General features: G+C 37.6%; 1 long non-coding RNA gene across 1 annotated transcript; it reads left to right on the top strand.

Moving 5' to 3' along the window:
* Nucleotides 1-7,683: 7,683 nt before the first annotated feature.
* On the top strand, nucleotides 7,684-13,536 carry LOC103701941. Its single transcript, XR_003384660.2, has 2 exons — nucleotides 7,684-10,193; nucleotides 10,568-13,536. It is a non-coding gene; the product is annotated as an uncharacterized LOC103701941 (long non-coding RNA).
* The last annotated feature ends 773 nt before the right edge of the window (nucleotides 13,537-14,309 follow it).

Below are 14,309 nucleotides of genomic sequence, written 5' to 3'. Positions count from 1 at the left end.
ACAGTGTAGCATACAATATCTTTACCAGCTCTCAGAAACCGCAGAGCCATGCCTATGACTGACTTGCTATAACCAATTGACTCTGCTAATCAGTCTGAAGCCATCATTTCTATTGTAGAGTTTAAAATACCAATCAGACCTGAGTTCCAATGTTCCTCATGACCTTCTATGATTGTTTCCTTAACTTGCTAGTAGGACAAAAAAAGAGCACAACAACATGATGTCCATTTCCCAGCATGTGGAGTCAGCTTAATTCTCCACGCTCTAGCATTTGCATTGGGTCTGATGCCTTTATTGGAGTCCCAACCACATTTTCCAGGGCTCTCCATTCTCCCTCCCTCTGATTCTGTGAACCCAAACAATAACAAAATGGAACAGGAGGCATTTAATCTTCTTAATCAGAGCAATTAAAGCGCTCCAAATCCAAGCCAAGATTCTTTCGAAGAATGGAATGGACTGCTGAGCCCAATGCACCGAAACCGAGAAAGCTGGTGGAGCGAGGCCTTCGAAGAAGACATAATTAAAGGGTGGAGACTTTTCTCTTTTTTTTTCCTTTCTTTTGAGAGAAAGAGAGGGAGAATAATTAAAGGGTGGAGTTAAAGTTTCGCTCTCGAGTCTTTATGAGCGAGGTCTCAGCATCAAAGTGGTAAATGAGTGGAGCTTTCGATGAGTTTCTTTTTAGCTTTGCACTGTCGTACTGGCCTTTTTAATTGCCTGCTCCTCGCGCGTGGCTTCCTCCATTTCCGCTCGTAGCGGACGCTCGCGGTGCGAGCAGCGGGGCGAAGGTTTTGGGCCCATAACGTTGGGTCTGGCCTCGTCCGCTTGCTGAACGGTGCGAGCATTGGATTCTTCCATGGCACTCGAGGTGTGCAGTGAGAGGTCATCGCATGGGAGCTGTTCTCCAATCCATGGTCCCATGAAATCGGCCTCACTTGAAAGAAAAAAAATCTAACTAGATAGATTGACAATGAGTTAGCCTCCAATCTATGGCCCCCATGAAGTGAGCCTCGCTTGAAAAATCTAAGCAGATCGATTCGTAATGAGTTGTGCAATGATAAATTTAAGTGAATGTCCAACATATATATGTACATTGTTGGGACATGCAACGCATGCGAAAGGAAGCATGAATGCTGAGCGTTGTGTTTTGCATTTAGTTTAGATCATTCTGCATAAATATTCTGTCTTTTTTGGCTGATGCATCTCCCTTCTCTTTGCCAGAAGAGGTGAACGAGCCAATCAGGGTGTAATTATGTAAGATAGGAGCAATACTACCAGGCATTGCATCATCAAGATGCATGGCATGTGTGGCACATTGTTGCTTGTACTATGTGGTATATACATTATAACCCTGCATCTCATATGCCTTGATGCATAGTATTCAGTCTATAGTCTCTTCCGGTCCGAGTGGAATAAGTTCTTGATTGGATCAGGTCTATTATCATCAAGCCAAGACCATGTTTGGTGCAGACATGTGTGGATTTGATTTTGATAGGGAGAAGGGTGTACGGAAATGCGGATTTGCTTCAATGCCATCGTCTCTAATGTATCATAACATTTGCCAACTTACACGTACATCAAGGTAAATTTATATGGCTTGAGAAGGTCTGGATGCGCCCTGGAGTCAAACATGGGTACGGATCGTTTCCTTCGTATGAAGGAATTATTGACCTTTCTTTTTTCGCAATGTCGACTATTGAATTGCATCCTGCATAGACAAGTACTCCGAACCTATTCATCCACTTGCATAAAATGAAAGTGAATCCTTCTTTCGCGCGAAAGATACAACCCCTGTCCATCAAACGTGTTCACTTGTTTCAAATATCATATATTGCATGCTTAATAAGAGGCGACATTCCTTTGAATTCTCTTATTCTACCTAAAGCATTTAGGTAACTTCATTTGGTTCCTCGTCCATTTACGGATAGACTTTTACTCCATTTAGCAGGCCATGTTAAAAATAGGCAGATCGAAAAATGTGACACGTCTAGATAAGTTGGTAACTGAGATCCGGTGACAAAATTTTCATCCATGTTTCACGTAGTTTAAATACAGTGTAAGCTCATCACATAATCCTACATCAGTGTGATGCAGTAAGATATAATCTTGGCTACTGCTTATAAGTTGGGCAACAGGAAAGTTATGGATCACCCTTCTAACTTTTTTTGATGTCAGAAATTATGTTGTCGATGTATTCTCGCCATCAATTGATGATTTCAAGATTCAAGCAGCCAGATTTGCTATTTGCTGACCTTACATGGACCGTAAGCAGATCTGACAATGGCCCTATGAAAAAAAATGATAATAATTCGATATAACCACCGATTGAATGGCCAATGTACAGCAGTTACATTTTTCTTTTTAATGCCTGGAAGTCAAAAAAGCTGACTTTGTTGAAAGGCAGGCATATTAAAATGCCATGCATGCAGTTCGCGAATACAGAAGAACAATCAATTTCTCAGCAAGTTTTTGCTTGAAAAAAAAAAAAATCTTGGCAACTGCACTGCGTATATTCGTGTCAGTAGAAACAGAGGGACTTGAACTGCGCTTCCCTTTTGCAAGTGTGCAGTTCCGATATCTCCTTCGTGTAAGTGATCACTCTGAACATTTTGCAAGCCCGCGGTGCTCCAATGTCAAGTTCTGTGCAGGGTTAGCTGGATATTTGATGCTGCTTCAATGCCCTCCTACCTGCTCCTCGTCAGATATGACCACTGAAGCATTACATAAATAATAGTTGTCCCTTACTGTGGTATAGAGATAATTTTAATGCTCAAAAGTGACAACTGCACTTCCCCTGCATCTACTTCATAACAAGTTCAGCACTGCAAAATAAGGCCTGCAGAAACCTCAGATGTGATCGCTCACAAGGTGATTGCTTGTCAAGTTTATGAGATATACAAGGAAATGCACTGCCTTAGGATCTATCCATCAGGTTATAAGTTCCACTGATGGCCTAAGAGCCATGGTTTGTTGTTCCATTGTAGGCGAATAATTGCCTGGAATCTTCAACATAATTCTTCCCAATTAGGCTGCATCTATTTTCTAAATAACATATCAAACACAAAGTTGGAAACCAACTTTGTGTAAAGGGTGGCTGATTCTCAAGTCAAGTTGCTGCTAACTGCAGAATTATATTGGTTAAATGAGGACTATAAGTTTATTCAACATATACCTTAGGGCTTATGGAGATGAAACTTATTTTTAGAAGAAGTAAACTAATCTTTCTCAAAGAAAAAAAGAAGAGCTAAACTAATCTTATGTTAACATAGAGATTTCTCTGCAGCATGCTGCAAACAGTTTCGCTATCTATACTTGAAACTTATTCCTCACAAAACCTTTAAATAATTTAAGCACAGCAGCGGGATCTGAAAAAAAATTAACCTGAAACATTTTCAATTATATTTGTCAGGAATGTTGAAGTAATTTAAGCTCAAAGAGGGGACCATAGAAATTAATTTCTTATAAGAGATAATTCCCTAAACCCCTTCAAAACTTGAACTTAGTTATTGTTTTATCTATTGCCTTTGGGACTGAAACATATCAACTTGATTCTATAATTCCACCATTTTGTCTTTGCCGAGGAAACATAATTCTACTGTATTTGGTGCAGTTGAGACATGAGATGGGGACCATAGAAATAATGGCAAATGAAGAGAATTTAGTTGAAGTGGTTTCCAGTTCTATACAAAATATCCTTCTTGGACCAATCCTTTTCTTTTGTAAGTGAATGATGAGCGGTAAATCTTTCCACTTTTAAGTGAAGAAACACAATTTTAAGCCATAACACAGGCAAAAGCTTTGTACACAACGAAGTAGTTATCAACTTATAGTATCACTTTGACAATGACTATCTTTCATTCATTATGTATTTATGTAATACAACTATGTCTTATCATTTTGGAAACTAATTTTGTTGAGCACTAATGAGGAATCTAAGCAGATGAAACTAGCAGTTTATCATAAGGCCTACAATGGGTCTAAAATGGGATTTCTGAGTTTTGCTGAAGGCATGTTAGAGTGGCTTTTGCAAGAACATATATTCGACCCATGGAAAATCTGGTCAATAATTTATGCTTTGGGTGGCATCTAATAGTTGGTTTTAGCTGTACGTTATCATTCTGTAAGAGGTTAGCTAAGACTTTTGGAAAGGATCCAGAGGCAGCCTAAAGAATTTAAAGGAGGCCATTGTTCGTTACTGCTGTCCGGACTGAGGTATTATGCGCCGATTGTATATTGGTATGGCATTGGAACGATGTATATTATGCCATTTCTTGGCATGTATTAGCATAGAGATGTGCCAAGCAAAGGCATGAAAGGTACCATGCCTTTTTGATTGTGCTGAGCAGCACTTTAGTCCATGGTTATTGTATTTGGGAGCTAGAACTTTTGAAATTTAAATATGATATGGCTTAGCTCTGAGGGTCTACCAAGTCTGTTAGGAGTCCTTGATATGTAGAGAAGTTTTGGAAGCCTTTCAGAATTTTTTTTATGCCCGGTCACAGAACCTCAGAACGTTATTGGGAAATGTGGCAGACTCAAAATTTGGGTTTTATTCCAGAACAAGGCATGGAGATAGGTTCCTCAAAGAGGATGAAAGAATAAATCACACATAGGTAATTTTATTAGTACTTGTAGTTGAGTTTATGATGTCTTGTTTGTCTTTGATTTGTAATAGGAGCTGGGTTTTAGGATGCTTTTGGTCTTACAATCCACAATGGGGACGTGTGAAGGTGGAAAATGTTTTCTCATCTTTTTGATTTTGATGCTCATGAATTTGATCAGGAGCTCCACAGAATAATAATGGTGGATAAGAAAACTATATTACCGAAGAAATCGATTGCGAGAAGGAAATGTTTACTTTGCAAAGGAAAATATGATGTAGAATTATAAACATACTTCTTGTTCTGATTGTATCTTTATTTCTTTCATTCTAGTTTCTCAAACCTGTTAAAATTTGAACTTGATATGAAAGAATAAGTAATTAAGAATACAGAATGTAAGCTTGTGAAATAAGGTTTTCAAGATTTCTTTTATCTAAAGATTACTAAAACTCTCAAGGTGCAAATTTAATCTAAATATTACATTTCATAGCACATAGCACCAGTGCTGTGCACATGTTCATGCTTCATATTGTATATCTTATATGTGTTCATCTGAGTTTGCTTAAATATCCAGTCTGCTGTCTTTATGACATCTAGTTACTTGATATGATATCAGGCAACATCTGCAATTCTCTCTCATTGCTATGGTGAACTATGAACTGCATTTTATGATTCCTTGCTTTGCCTAAATATATGCATTCCATGTGTGTTTATGATTCTTGGGATATGCTATTTGTAACTTTCAGTCACCCATGCTGCAGACTTCTGCTTTGGGTTTTTGTAGGTTAGCTGACTTCTTGGAATGCCTTCGCAGTTTCAAGTTTCAACCCTGAATCACTGCTCGACTGTGTTCACCTTGGCTAATGACTAAGAAGATTACAGGCTGAAGTATCAATTCAAAACAAGTTCTATAAGTGCCCAAAAGAATGAGTTCCTGAATGAGTTGTCCCTCATTATTACTAGATGTGATTGGCCTAGATCAGTTTCTTCATTATTTTCCATTTAAGGTTTTAATATTTCCATGTTAGCTTTAAGCTATAACAACAAACAAAAAAAAAAAATTGAAAGAGGAGCATCCATTCCTTTAACATTTCAAATGCATCTGGTTTTAATTCTCTCAGTGCCAATTCTATGCATGTTTTTCCTTGATTCTACCATGACAGTGTTGTGTTATTCCATTTCAACGAGCCATTATTCCATTTCTACTGGAGTATCAATATGATCATTTTTATCAATTAAAAGGTGGATGCATAACTGATGCTTTCTCTGCAGAACTTTTTCCTTCAGTTTTTCTACTTATGATACTCTTTCTTCATCTGATGAATCGGTTATCTTCTTACTGGGTACTCTTGCAGATGCTAGAGTTGTGTGATCCTATGTGTAGAATTGATTGAAGTGTTTATATTGCAGTTCATTTATATATGCCATTAGGATGGATGGAACACTGTTGAACAGTAGTTACATGTGATATTTTCAGTTATTTCTATGTAACCAAAAGCAGTCTCTTTAAAGTACGTATTTTATAATTACACCACTGTGGATCTCTTAAATGGAAATCATTAGTGTTGACATTTTATTCTTGAAGTCCATGCTTGAAGTTTTTTGAAAAAAGGAAGTGCATGCTTGAAGTTTGACTGTCTTCTCATGATTTTCCAACTGTTCTGACTTGGATGCATTCTTATGTATTCTTCTTGTGAATGCTCGAACAGGGAAGCTATTCAAGTAGTAACCAAGAAAATCTAATCCCTGCTTAGCTTGATGTGCCAAAGGCTTAATGAAGCATTCGAAGCCATGTGATTCGACGGATCTTCATGAGATCTAATCCTTTTGTTTTAAGGCTCTCGGAGCCACTTGTTTCTCATGCACTAAAGTCCTCCTTTCCTTGAGTCAGAAACTTATCTCCAAGGAATTCACCAAATGGCTTAGCCAATTGGCAGGTAAACATGTAGATTTTCTTGGTCAACATGGACAGAAAGTTGGCAGTCAAGACTCTAAATATCCTCATATGGATTTATTTCCTTTTTTCCACCTTGAATTAATTTACCTTTAAGGTTGACTCATCAAATTTTTGATTGCTTTCATTCATCTAACATTCTAAACAGAAACTTTGAAGGAGTTGTCACTTCACATAGAATTGAAGCATAAGGGAACATGAGAAGAAATCTAGAGTGAACTCTGGAATTGTACTAGTAGCTAGGAAAATTATTTTACTTTTTCTTCAGATCTTTGAGTCTGCATTTCAAAGAATTTACAACTTTCAAATTAGTGAATCATGTACTGGATTTAGTATCAAATATGGAGTTGTACTGGGACAATCAACAATAGCCCAATCTTTGATTTTCCATGGACTTTTATTTAATATAAATCTTATCAATGTCTTCTTCTTCTTTTTTTAATGCAGATATCTTGTCCATGGTTGATCTGGGGCTGATTAATCCTATTCTTCCAATTTGGAAAAGGAGATTTCTTTCTTTCTTTCTTTCTTTCTTTTTTTAGTACAATGCTACTCACACAAATCTAACATGAGTGCAACTAACAGAGTCGAGAAAAAGGAGATAGCGTCAGGGTGGAGGGGTAGCTACAAAATTTGTTCAAAGGACCTCTTCCAAGTATTGAGTAGTACAAGAGGCAACTCAGTCTGCAGTCCTGTTCGCCTTCCAATATACATGAGCGACCTAAAATAAGTCACACTCTCTTACCCGCCTGTGGATATCCCTGAGCAATGAGTGCCCATCACCTTGCTAGTCCTTATTCCGAATCCACTTGATCATTGTAGCTCGAAGGATTTTTTCTCAGATTAACTCATGAGTCCAAAACCTGTATGGTCTAATTATGGAGGACGAGCGTTTCAATGTTTCATATAAGGAAATTAAAAAAAAAAAAATCAACCACACCTTGTTGATTTGTGATGGGTTGTAGTTGGGCTAGGCCCAATTCCATAAATTCCGACACCCATCTGGTGCCCAACTTATGACAAACGATGAGGCCATTTTGGTCATTTTAAATAGAAGAAATCATTTTGGTCTCTGTATATATGAGGATTTCTCGCTAGGGTTTCGCATTCATCTGCCCCATCTCCTCTCTCTTCTCCTCCTTCTCCCTTTATTCGTGTTTTGTGTTTTGGCCTTTTTTTTTTGGGGTTTTTCTCTTCTTCTATTCTCGATTTCTATGCTTTGATCTGGGATTTTCAAAGGGGCTCATAGCCTCAGGGGAGAGCTGTGTATAAGCGGTAGCTCTGAAATACCCGCAGGTTCTCTGCGGGGTGCCCGTCGGCGATTTCTTCGAGCCCTAAAGAAACAATAACAGGAATGGTCTCATAGTACGGGCTTGTGCTCTCTTTGGGGTTTCCTCCCCATGTCCTCTCTCACATCCCCGCCTCCAAAGACCATCACATCTCTCGAACAATTTTGTGGGGTTCTCCCCCTTTTTTTGTTGTTTTCTTTTTTCTTTTTGCATTCACATGGTTTTTGAGTAACGCTGAGTTCACATTATTCGTCTTTGAATTATTTTTTTTGGGGGATGATATTTGATATTATGTTATGTCTACTGTAAATATACATCGGTTTTTACCATTTTTCTAACTATTTGACTTCTTCTGTCCAATCTTGGCCACGGTTTAAAGCTGAGCTTATTTCTATTACTCTTGGTTATGGATCTCTGTTTCATATTTTCATCTTGACATATGTTCTGTTTTTTGTCACACATTCATCAATGATTAGTTTGAATTCTCTAATAGGCCATGAGGAAGCATGAAAAATTAATTAAAAGATGCCATTTTAACTAAATCTTCTCAACTATCCAAATACATATTACTCTATTTTAAGTTACAGAAGATTGATGTTTGTTACAATCCTTGTTGTTCTTTCTTTATTTTTTTGAAAAAAAAGTTTTATCTGGATTACAGATACAATTATTTCTAAACATGTAGTGTTTAGACATCAATGAAAGCTGTTTCCATCAGATGGTATGCAGTATTTATGATAGATATCGACTTAGATGCATGCAAGGATGGAAGACTTGCAGTAATCATATGAGAGACTATTAGTAAACCACTGAGAAATTACTCAGCATAAAGCTATTAGTTTGATATCAAGTTGAGGAACATATGAAAATATATTGATATATGTTGACCAAGATAACATCACTACAAACTGTATCAACTAAGATGAAAATCTTGAACCTCATAAATTTCAACACTGGATTGGATTCGTTGCAAATGGAGCAAGCAATGTCCATTTCCTGCGGAGTTGCGTGTTCTTGAGGACTTCCTGGATAACCAACCTTCATTTCTAAATTTATTACAAAGAGAAGTTATTTTGCATGAGAAAAATGTTACCCCATGATGGTGGCACCTGATCTTTGTAGTTACAAGCAACGGGCTTGGGTTAGTCGTAACACTTCAACAATAACAAGATTTCCGTCCCAATGCTAGTGGAGTGTAATATGTTATGATGCTTTGCTTAACCTTAGTTTGGATGTACGCATCTTGCCAATTCCGCTTGGGAATATGGTAGATGTTAGGGATTAGCCCCTCTAGATCTCGAAAAAGAAAGAAGCAGATAAACTATGGCTCTAGCAAATGACATCCTCTTGCAAACCGGCCTTAGCTTACTCCTCTTCAACTTGGGTGAGTTTTGTATTTTATTACAAAAAACAGAAGGGTTTCTAATCTCAATATTGGAAAATACAGCATGAATCAACCCTAGCCAACCCAATAACTTCATCAAACCAAAATTTTACTTGAAGTTTGATACCAGCACATCTTGATGCTCCACATCAAGAGCAATGTCAAAGTGGAGAAATTAGGGCCGGCATGGCAGTGACGATCCGCACGAAACATCTATATATTTTCGAGGGGGTTTCGGGATTTTTCTAAGTATACTTATACTCATTATTGTATATACCACTATGTTGGTGAACTCCATCAATCATCAAAATCTATGATATATCAGCATGGGGTTAGATCGTCCATTGCAATGCACCCTTGAGATTGGCAGCGTGCACACGGTGCCCGCAATTTTTTTTTATCGTCAAAATGGCACGGAAATCTCACGTAAAGATGTCACAACTTATTCGCCAATCATCGGTTGACACATCAGCATGGTGCTTGCGATGTTCCCAAGGCCAGCTCAGCAGCAGACCAACTTGTAAACCCAAAAAATGTAGATTAAAATAAAAATTGACGCACGTGACGGTGACAGTTCACGTGGGTTACGCGCCATCAGCCGACAAGATCGGCCATCCTCCGCCGGACTCCTCTCCCCTCCGCCGGTCATTATTAAATTCGTCTCAATCCCCTCTCTCGGTTCCGCCAGAACCAAAGGGAGAAAATGTCTGTGTTTTTTCCTTTTTCCCCGGTTTCCTCTCCACGCTAGGGTTTTTTTTTTCTCGCCGCCTTCTCGAATTCGCTTGGTGCAGGTCGGGAACCGTTTCAGGTGCGTCCGATTCGATCACGATGTGATCAGGAGCGTCCGTTATGGTGCACCCGGTTCTCCACTTGCATCAACTGAATTCGAGAACGTTTGGCGAAAGGAAGCTTCTTTCCTTTGCCCTCCTCCCAATCCTTTTGTAGCTTTGGAGGTCGAATCACCAGAGGTTGGACGGTTTTTTTCGGTTTTTTGATTCAATATTGCAGTCTTATCTGTTTCATAAGAAATTATTAACTTTTTTCTTTGAATTTTGATTTTAATTTTATCTCTTTGTGTGCCATGTGCTACAATGTTCTCTAATATTTATCTGGTTTTAATGATAAGCATTGTGTTTTCGATATAAATGTGGGCACTGCTTGCATCTCGTTGTACGTTATGGTTATGATCTTGTGCAGCTGGTTGCTGGTCATTTTCTTCGCACTATTTTCTGTTTCATAATTTCTGTGGGCCTGAAATAGTGTTCTGCTATTTGGATTTATGAGTTCTAAAAGTAGACAGAGGTTCCAATAGAGTATTGATGGACAATCAGTTAATTTCTAGGCTGATGCGAAGATTGTTATTGGCATCGCCAAATTGATGAATTCTACTTTACTGGGTGATTCACTTGTGTATAACGGAAAAAGAAGAAAAAAGATTTGAGTTGTGAAAAATGAAGGATACGAATTTGAAGGTTTGATTTTGGATTGATTGGATGCTGCTTATCTATGAATAACTCTCGCTGAGTTATACTGTGCTTTAGTTTAACTTTACCATAATGTTCTACATGCCCTAAAAATCTGACCTTTAATTTGTTTTGTGTACTGAAAGTTTACCTGACCAAGTCAATCATTGCTCCATTTATGTGATATTGGATTGGTTGCTTTAGGAATTTGTTATATGACATGCATATCTTGGTAGGTAGATATGATTTCCATAATATGCACAAACAGTCCTAGTTAATCTTGCGATTTTGTCATGTTGAATTCCTAATAGCAACAGTTCTCCAAAGATAAGGCATTTGACCTTCAAACAGGTCGAAAAAAACTGTATGGACTCTTAGTGAACTTCTCTAAATGCAATTTCTGAATTGATCTTGTTTACTTGAATATATATCTTCTAAGTAAAGATCCTAGGCATATTTTATCATTCATCCTTCTAAGTAAATTTCCAATGGCAGTTGCCTTTTTGTTTTACTTTAAAGTCACTTTTTGCTCATAATTTCATGAACGCATACGTATTTGGAAATTTCAACTTGATTAAGCATATTATAATGTCTACCCTTTACCACTATCAGCTTTATTATGATTACAATTTCGATCTGTGAAACGTAAGACTTCTCTCCTGAACTTGCTGTCCTGTCTGTAATTTCAGTAGCAAATAGCTTCTACTTCTACTATATCACTGTCTTGTAATTTTACCTTGATTCCAAACTTTTTATAGTTGCTCATTCTTTGTTTCTTTTCTTTGTGATTGCTTACTGTCTTTATTGCGCTTATCCTTTGTGTTATCTCATCAACATTCACTCTTCTGTCATCGTACTGTAGTATTCTGCTCTTGACTCTTTTTTTCTTCTTTGCATGAGATAGTGACAGTAAAATTAATTAGTGATCTAAAAAATTTGAGGGGTGGAGGGAGAGGGAGAGAGAGAGAGAGAGGGCAAGAAACAACAAATTAGCAGAAAGTAAGCTTTTGACAATGAAACACTCAACCTCTTTTTACGACAAAGAAAATGAAGTGTGTAGATTACCAAAACAACTGAACTATAGATCGGAACAACTTAAAGAGCAAAACTTGTGGATATTTTTAATCAATCTGCTGATAGAATGTGAAACTAAGAAGTTGCACTATAGAAGATCTTGCTGATTATATGCATCACTTGCGTGTATATGCAACCAGTAATCATTCTTACAGGTTCATTACTTTAAAGAAAGCTAGATTTGGACAGGATAATTTACAGAATCAAATACTCATTTGGGTGTAAAGTGTAGGAACCAACACCAGAAGAGCCTCAATTATAATTTTCCATAACTAGGAATTTCAGTAGGAAGGTACCAAAATGACTAACCATATGATCCAAAACTTTCTGTCTTGCAACCAACATGGGCTTTTTAGAAGATCAAACCAACTCGACAAAAATTTGATGACAATGGCCTTTTGCTGGTTTCTGCTTCTTTCCAACTGTCTTTGAAATCCAGTTAGAATGTTAGCCTTACCTGTTTTCGGCTATTTCCTTCTGCCAGGTATATAAATGTTTAATCTTCACATAAGTCATCTACGGTCTAAAATCTGATTTCTTATTAAGTTGACATGCAATGTTGCTAATGATCTCTTTTGCAAGTTGATTTAATCTGAAAGCTATGAAGAAAAGCAGTGGCAGATTGATTGTAAAGAAACTCTGTAAAGCAGCTCAGCAGGATGTTGTTAATGATCTCTTTTGCAAGTTGACTCTGCTTTCCAAGGAGGATTCCGTTTAAAGTTTCAGCTCATCAACCAAGTCTAAGTCTGCGCTGTTTGAGCTCTCTGTTGAAGGATGTGGTATTCTATCTGGTACTGAGACTTTGGAGGATTCACAAACTTAAATCTGTCAAGGAGCCTGGGACTATGATGACCTTTCTGACCTTCTATCTTATCAGAGAAGCTGTCCTTCAGAATCAGAAAAGCAAAACTTATATGGGCGTCAAGATTTAATCACAAAATTCCACTCGGCAAGTGTTTGGTTATACAGGAGGAACTGTTTCTCAATTCCCATCCCTCAGCAATTAGTTACTTCACACAGGAGCCTTGGCAATGGACACCGTCTGAGAGGACCACAATCAAAATAATGTCATCACAGTAGGAGTCCGACAGAACATTGAAGAGAAACCTATCTGACTCCAGGGATGACAGAGCTATCACTGGAGACAGATGACCCCAATATGGCTATAGTTGTCATCCAAGCCTGAGCTTGAAGTGACTACTGATCGAGATTCCATTACAGGGGAAGCGAAGCTAAATTCCTGCTGTTGCAACTGAAAGTTCAAAATATATTGAACAATATGTTTCCAGATTTTCAATGGCATAGCTCCGTAAATTACTGCTGCACCCGGCAAGTATGGGGAACTCATGAATGCGCTGCTACTATTGAAGTAATCCTGAGCTCCCTTCATTGAAGTTAGGATATCATGATGTGCACCTGTCGAAAACTCGAAATAGGATACCGTTGAGGTAAAGATGTGTCGAAGTTGGACCTGATAATGGTGATGTGTGGCTGGATTCAGTTTTAAAGAGATGGAGGAGCTCAAAGATGAGGGCTTGATGCAACAAGGGGGCTAAAGAATTGTTGGCTACTAGACCTTCAGGACACAGGAGCAGGGACTGGCAACATGGATAGGCCTTGTGTATGAATGTTTGCAATTGATGATTTTATTGTTTGGACAGTGATATCCTGAGGGTTTATAAATACACATTGTTTTTATTAGATATGTATGTCGCCCATTAATTACCTTGGAGACAGTTTGCAGCACAAATGGATAATGAAATATCACACAACATAGAACTCCTGTGTCAGCTTCACTTGGTTAGGTGGAGCATAGAACAACATGAGTGTTACTACTTGGTAGCCTAAATGTAAGTGGATGATTATTCTGCTCAGGTTTATAAAAACCAGACCAGAGGCCAATCCTATCAAGAGTTCAGGTTACTCCCTAGGAGGTCTGATTATTGAGTCAACCAGTCAGAAGTTAGAACAAGTTAAAACTATTAAAAAACAGATATAATATCAAAAAAATATGAAGGATTAATATTAAATCACATGGGCCTATATTTTAAGTATTCTATGATTATAGCATAAATTGAAAATATTCATGAGTCATCTCCTATTTTCTAAAATAATTATTTAAATATAATATAAAAAAATATGTAGAATGTATTGGTATTTTTAGTAAAATTATAGAAATATTAGAAATGAAAATGGAGGCTGTTGAGTGAGAACACCAGGTGGGTCATGGGTGGCCGAGTTTGGGTGTTTGATCTATGATTGTGTTAACTCAAATTTAATACAAAAGAAAAAAAATAAAAATTGACCATTTTTTTGATAAATCGGATAAATTAAACTATTTGAGTGTAAATACATTGGTGATGATAATCATCAAACAAAATATTAATAAATTAGACAAGAAGATTCGTCGAAGAATTGGATAGCATAGTCCCAGCATGATAGGCCATCTAAGATGCCCATTTAATCGGCTGCGCCACTAAGGTATAAAAATCGACCCTTCATAAGATAATATGTTGGGTTTGTAAAGAGTTCAGCACTGGAAATGCA

Source organism: Phoenix dactylifera, chromosome 6 (genome assembly GCF_009389715.1).
Source record: "Phoenix dactylifera cultivar Barhee BC4 chromosome 6, palm_55x_up_171113_PBpolish2nd_filt_p, whole genome shotgun sequence".
Classification (NCBI taxonomy): Eukaryota; Viridiplantae; Streptophyta; class Magnoliopsida; order Arecales; family Arecaceae; genus Phoenix; species Phoenix dactylifera.
The sequence above is the reverse complement of the archived record's forward strand: the minus strand, read 5'-3'. Positions and strand labels throughout refer to the sequence as shown.